Here is a 5,590-nt window from a genome sequence, read left to right as displayed (position 1 = left end):
GAGGGACGCAAAACTTGAGAGACTGTTGAATACTGAAAACAAACTGAGGGTTGAAGGGGGAGGTGGTGGGGGGAAAAGAGGTGGGGGTGATGGAGGAGGGCACTTGTGGGGAAGGGCACTAGGTGTTGTATGGAAACCAATCTGACAATAGACTTTTTATTTTTTTATTTTTTTTAATGTTTTATTTATTTTTGATACAGAGAGAGACAGAGCATGAGATGGAGAGGAGCAGAGAGGGGAGACACAGAACTGGAAGCAGGCTCCAGGCTCTGAGCTAGCTGTCAGCACAGAGCCCAACGCGGGGCTCGAACCCACGAACGTGAGATCTGACCTGAGCCGAAGTCGGAGGCTTAACCGACTGAGCCACCCAGGCGCCCCAACACAATAGACTATTTAAAAAGAAAAAAGAAAAAAGGAAAAAAAAGAAATGCAAGATTTAGGACTGCAACAAAATCTAGAATACATCTTTGGATTGGATGGTTGTGATATGGAGAAAAAGATCATTGCTGCTGAGGAGATAACAAAACTATAAAAACGCTATGTTAGATAAAGTCTTTCCTTGGAATATGAAATTGGTCAGAATTATTTTTTTAACGTTTATTTATTTTTGAGAGACAGAACCACAGAGCTTGAGTGGGGGAGGGGCAGAGAGCAAGGGAGACAGAGCTCTGAGCTTGACATTGGTCAGAATTATTAACACAACCAAGGAGAAGAAGGTGAGGGTCCAGTTTTAATGTACTCCTGGGTGAAGTCTGTAAGTCCCTGCTGACAACTACAAAGACAGGCAATAATGGTAGAGTCACATTTTCAAGACCCGTGTTTTTGGTTTAATTGATTTTTGTCTTTTGTTTTAATAAATTAGGAAGAGAAAATATTTTAAAGAGTAAAAATGAGGAGACTGTAAGTACCTGCTGGTTCTGGAACACGAGGTTGAGTGGTGGGGAGACTTTGCTGGAAGGTACTTTAAGGGAAGCAATGTCCTCATGGGGTGGGGGGACAGCTAAATTCGGTTAGAGCGGATCCTGGAGCAGTGTTCAGAGAAGAGACAGAGGCTTCCTAGAGACAAATGCTGTCGAGTTACTGTGTTTACAGAGGCCACAACCCAAGTGTGTGGGAAGGTGAAGAAAGGTGAGGTGGGCTAGAAATCACCAGGGCAGGCAGTGTATTCAACAGTATGTATACTGGGGTGAGGGAGAGTCATCTGGGAATCTTGACTCTCGATCTCAGCTCAGGTCTTCATCTCAGGGTTGTGGGTTCAGGCCCTGTGTTGGGCTCCACACTGGACATGAAACCTACATAAAAGAAAAGAAAACAGTGCAGTCCATTGGGTGACCAGTGAGAGGTAGCAGAACCTGAAAATAGAGAACGTGTACAGTGTTTCAAGGGGACAGTCGCTGCTCTTCTCCCCTGATGTTTTTAAAATAAGAGCTTGTTGTTACCAGTATTTCCAATTTTTCAAGAGGAGCTAAAACTATGGATTATTACATGAAACCACTGAAGTCTTAAATGCCACTTAATAACGTTAGAAGAATGTAAAACCCTGGATGGGACACACAAATCATGTTTGTAGGATACTAGTTCATAACTGATAAATACAGTAAAAAATTATATTTACTATATCTTACAGCCGGTAGATTCACTGTGTTTGATATCCAGTATGCCAGCCACAGCCAGAGTGCTGAGCTCCTGTTGGACTGTCAAGCTTTAGTTGCTGGGTCCAGAGGAGTTGCAGAGGATATTGGGACAGGGACAGGGTGGCTGTCGCCATGTGGTAGCATTCAGTGGACTGCCAGGAGCAGTGAGTCTTTTCCAACCAACGTGGGGTTATTTCAACATCTTAACAAAGCATAGTGTCTGTTGGTGTATACCAGATGATTATCAGCTTTGTGACAAAGAGAGCAAGTTCACAGTGCTCCGTATTTTTTTCAGTATTTTATTTTCAATTTTACTATTGAAAGCAAAAAGATTAATGTAGAATCTGGCTGCTGAATATTACAGCAGTTCTTGCTTTTATTCCCAAATTGCTCCTCCAGTGCCCCGCAATTGTCTCCACGGCAACTACTTATGTTTTTATAAATCTTAGATTGCAATGAGCTGGGGAGGAAGCAAGAGTAATGGCAAAACCTTTACAAGCCACGATTTTCTTTCAAACATGAAAAAGTTTCTAATAAAAGCTCAGGTCCTTTGCTTTCCAATTTACACCCATATCTCAAGTCTCTGAGTACTGGTTATAACTAGACAAATAAAATTTATAGCTCAATCAATCAAATATTTATTGAATATCCACTGTGCATCCAGCACTCTACTAGATGCTGTCAGGAAATCAAAGGAAACACCAAGCTCTGAAAGACCATCATGGTTACATGGGGAAACAAAAGGGGTCCCCGGGCAATAGCTGAAGCAGAGGACATGAAGGCGAGGGATTGATCTGAGTGGAGGCTCTTGTGGAGAAATGATGACAGGCAGCCGATGAACGGAGAGAAATTTGAATTCTGAGCTGTCAGAGCTTATCCTCTGCCTCTAAATACCTATTGCTTAATGTAAACCATTGCCTCCCTTTCTGTAGACCTCCAGGGATATTCCCATCATGCCTCACAGTAACTATTAACATCCAGATAGAAATGAAATTTTGAGACCTCTGCCATATCATCCAGACTGAGCATCCAGGCACCCGGGGACTGTACCTTTTTATGTTACCAGTTGCCCCGTGGATGTTTAAGTTTCCAATAACCCCGAGTGAAATTGTGTTTGGTCCTAGACTTGGCGGTCATTTGATGCAACCCCAGCTCAGTTCAGTGGGCTCCTGCTTTATCTCCATCACTTTCATTTGCCTTTGCCCCTACTAATTGTATTCTAGAACTCAACTCCCTTCAGCTCTAATTTAAGAAGGCATGATGCAAACCTTGCAGGCAAGATAACTTTGTCTATGGTGACTAGATTCCTAAATTTTCACAGAAAAAGATCTAGATTTGGGGAGAATCATGTACAGTAGTCTTGGTATTTACCAACAAGAAAAGATAGAAATGAAATTTTGAGACCTCTGCCATATCTCTTTGCTCAGTAAGTGAAAACTGGAACCTTCTACAGGAAAACGGCTGCTAGCAATTATGCTACTATTTCTGGGAAGGAAGTGCTCCAGCAGGGACAGGACCAAGGTTTGTATCTGCTCACCTGCTATTTCCTCCCTCAACTGTGACTACCACCTGCCGGTTTGTGAATTCACAGCTATCCCTACAATAAACAAGAAAGAATGTTCTAACACCGCATTTCATCGGAATTCTTGCCTCAGTTTTCTATTGCTGCATAACATGCCATCCACAGCTTAGCTGCTTTAAATAAGTGCTGTTGATTTGCTCATGCTTCTGTGGCTTAGGAACTTGGGCTGGGCTCGCCAGGATCAATATTCATGCCATCACAGTCACCTAGCAGCTCAACTAGAGTCTAAGATGGCCCCTCGCACATCTTTGGCAATTGTTGGGGAATGTCAATGTCGGAGGGGGTACTGGCTTCTCTTCCACATTCCTGGGCCAGGCCTCTTGACGTGGTGAACTCAGAGCAACGTTCCAGCAGGGTGAGAACAGAGGCTTCAGAATTCTCAAAACATCACTTCTGCCACATCTACTGGCCAAACCACGTCACAAGGGTATCCAGACTCAAAGGGTGGGGAAGTTGACTTCCAACTCTTGATGGCAGGAGCTGTGAAGTCATAGGTATGTGTTCAGGGGGGAGAGAGTTATTACCATCCCATGTGCAAACACTACCACTTTCCACATTATAACAGAAGAGAGGTCTTATAGCAGAAAGACCTCAGGAACGTGTTAGAATCATGGAACACATATTAGAAGTCTGTAGTGAGATGGAGAATGTTAAGATAAGGGGGTTAGAGAGGAATTGTAGTCTCGAATTCATCAGGAAAATTGTGTGAGTGGAAAGGGAGAAAGAAGGGAGAATGGGGGGGACAGAGAATGGAGGAGGGGATGGTGAGGAGGGAAGGTCTGAGGAGAAGCCCCAGGCAAAAAACTGCTTCTAGAGAGAGCCATCCACTAGCTGCCACAGCTCAGCCCAATCTCGCTCTCTCCCGCATGCAGTCCTTAAATCCCAGGCTGGGTTTTCTAATCTGTCCATCCCTCCAGTCTTATTCCAAGCATAGGATCTCCTCATCTCAGATCCGATTACTACCATATTTTCCAAACAACTCCTCCAGGGTTTCCTCTTCTAGTACATCCTGTACATCACATCTGCTTGGCTTAGCTATTTTAAAATATACTTTTATTTCCTTCTGAATAAGTAAAGCATGCTCATGTTACAAAATTCAAACACTACCAGAGTTACGCAGTCAGAAATCAGAAATTTGGAGCAGTTAAACGACTTATCTCATAATGAGCGGCAGAGCCTGGACTTGTCACAGGCAGACTGGAAGCCCATGCTCTTGACCACGGCACCACTGGCCTCTGGCACCAGGGCTCCTCATCTGCTCTGCCCACAGGAAAGCTAGAAATTACATTTTCTTGGGGTGCCTGGGTGGTTCAGTTGGTTAAGCGTTTGACTTCAGCTCAGGTCATGACTTCACAGTTCATGGGTTCAAGCCCCACACTGGGCTCTGTGCTGAAAGCTCAGAGCCTGGAACCTGCTATGGATTCTATGTCTCCCCCTCTCTCTACCCCTCCCCCACTCATTCTCTCTGTCTCTTTGTGTCTCTCTCTCTTTCTCTCTCTCTCTCCTCTCCTCTCCTAAAAGCAAAAAAACATTAAAAAATTTTTAAAAGAAATTACATTTTCTCTCAACTAGCAAAACCACTAAGTTGACCTTGATTAGCAAATGAGAAGTGTAGACCTATGCTTCTGGTCTAAAAATATACAATACGTAGAAGCAGTCAGCACAGTCCCTGTCACAGAAATAAGAAGTAATGGGAAACAGATACCAAACACTACTCCTTCTAAGACACAGAATCATACCTTGTCATGCCAGTAAAGTCACTGAAATCGAAAATAGAATTGAAAACTGGACGTGACCTGCATCAATCAGCATCCTGAGTCAGTATGGAAGGTGGGAGAGGAGAGGACTCTTAGCAGGTGGATAATTGGCACCCAGAGAGAAGGGAAGGTCCCTGGCTTCTGTCCCCAAGTGTAGCCTCCTTGCTTGAAAAGTTGCCTTGAATGAGAGAACTCTTCCATTTGTATTGCATCAACTCAGTTAAGAAAAGAGGCATGGGTAGAGCTGTAACCATTTCGTTTCAAAATCCCACACCCACAGCCTTTGGGTAATGCATATTGATACATTTAAGCTACAGACAGTACATGGAGGGTGTACTCTTGCACAGCATTTGCTGGAGTGTGCACATTGTCCACAGACCATTTACCTGCAGCCCTTTCCACAGTGTCCGCCTGCAGCAGACTGTGGCGTTTTAAACACCGGAGTTGTGCCAATGTGAGAAAGAGGAAGGTCATCCTCCCCCCTGGACCGTTCAGAGGCCCGTTCCGTAGCCAGGTGGACTTATGTGAAGATGGACTTTTCAGCTGTTCTTTACTCTGCTAAAACTCTGGTAACTCTTTTCCATTTACCACACAACACCCTGCCTAAAATGCTGCTT

At 44.1% G+C, this 5,590-nt stretch overlaps 1 long non-coding RNA gene across 1 annotated transcript in view; it reads left to right on the top strand.

Moving 5' to 3' along the window:
- LOC115297075 overlaps positions 1 to 239 on the top strand; it is a 17,390-nt gene extending 17,151 nt beyond the window's left edge. The window contains exon 3 of the long non-coding RNA XR_003911252.1: positions 201 to 239. This is a non-coding gene — a long non-coding RNA (uncharacterized LOC115297075). The remainder of the gene's footprint in view (positions 1 to 200) is intronic.
- The last annotated feature ends 5,351 nt before the right edge of the window (positions 240 to 5,590 follow it).

This window comes from Suricata suricatta, chromosome 7 (genome assembly GCF_006229205.1).
Source record: "Suricata suricatta isolate VVHF042 chromosome 7, meerkat_22Aug2017_6uvM2_HiC, whole genome shotgun sequence".
NCBI classification, from domain to species: domain Eukaryota; kingdom Metazoa; phylum Chordata; class Mammalia; order Carnivora; family Herpestidae; genus Suricata; species Suricata suricatta.
The sequence above is the reverse complement of the archived record's forward strand: the minus strand, read 5'-3'. Positions and strand labels throughout refer to the sequence as shown.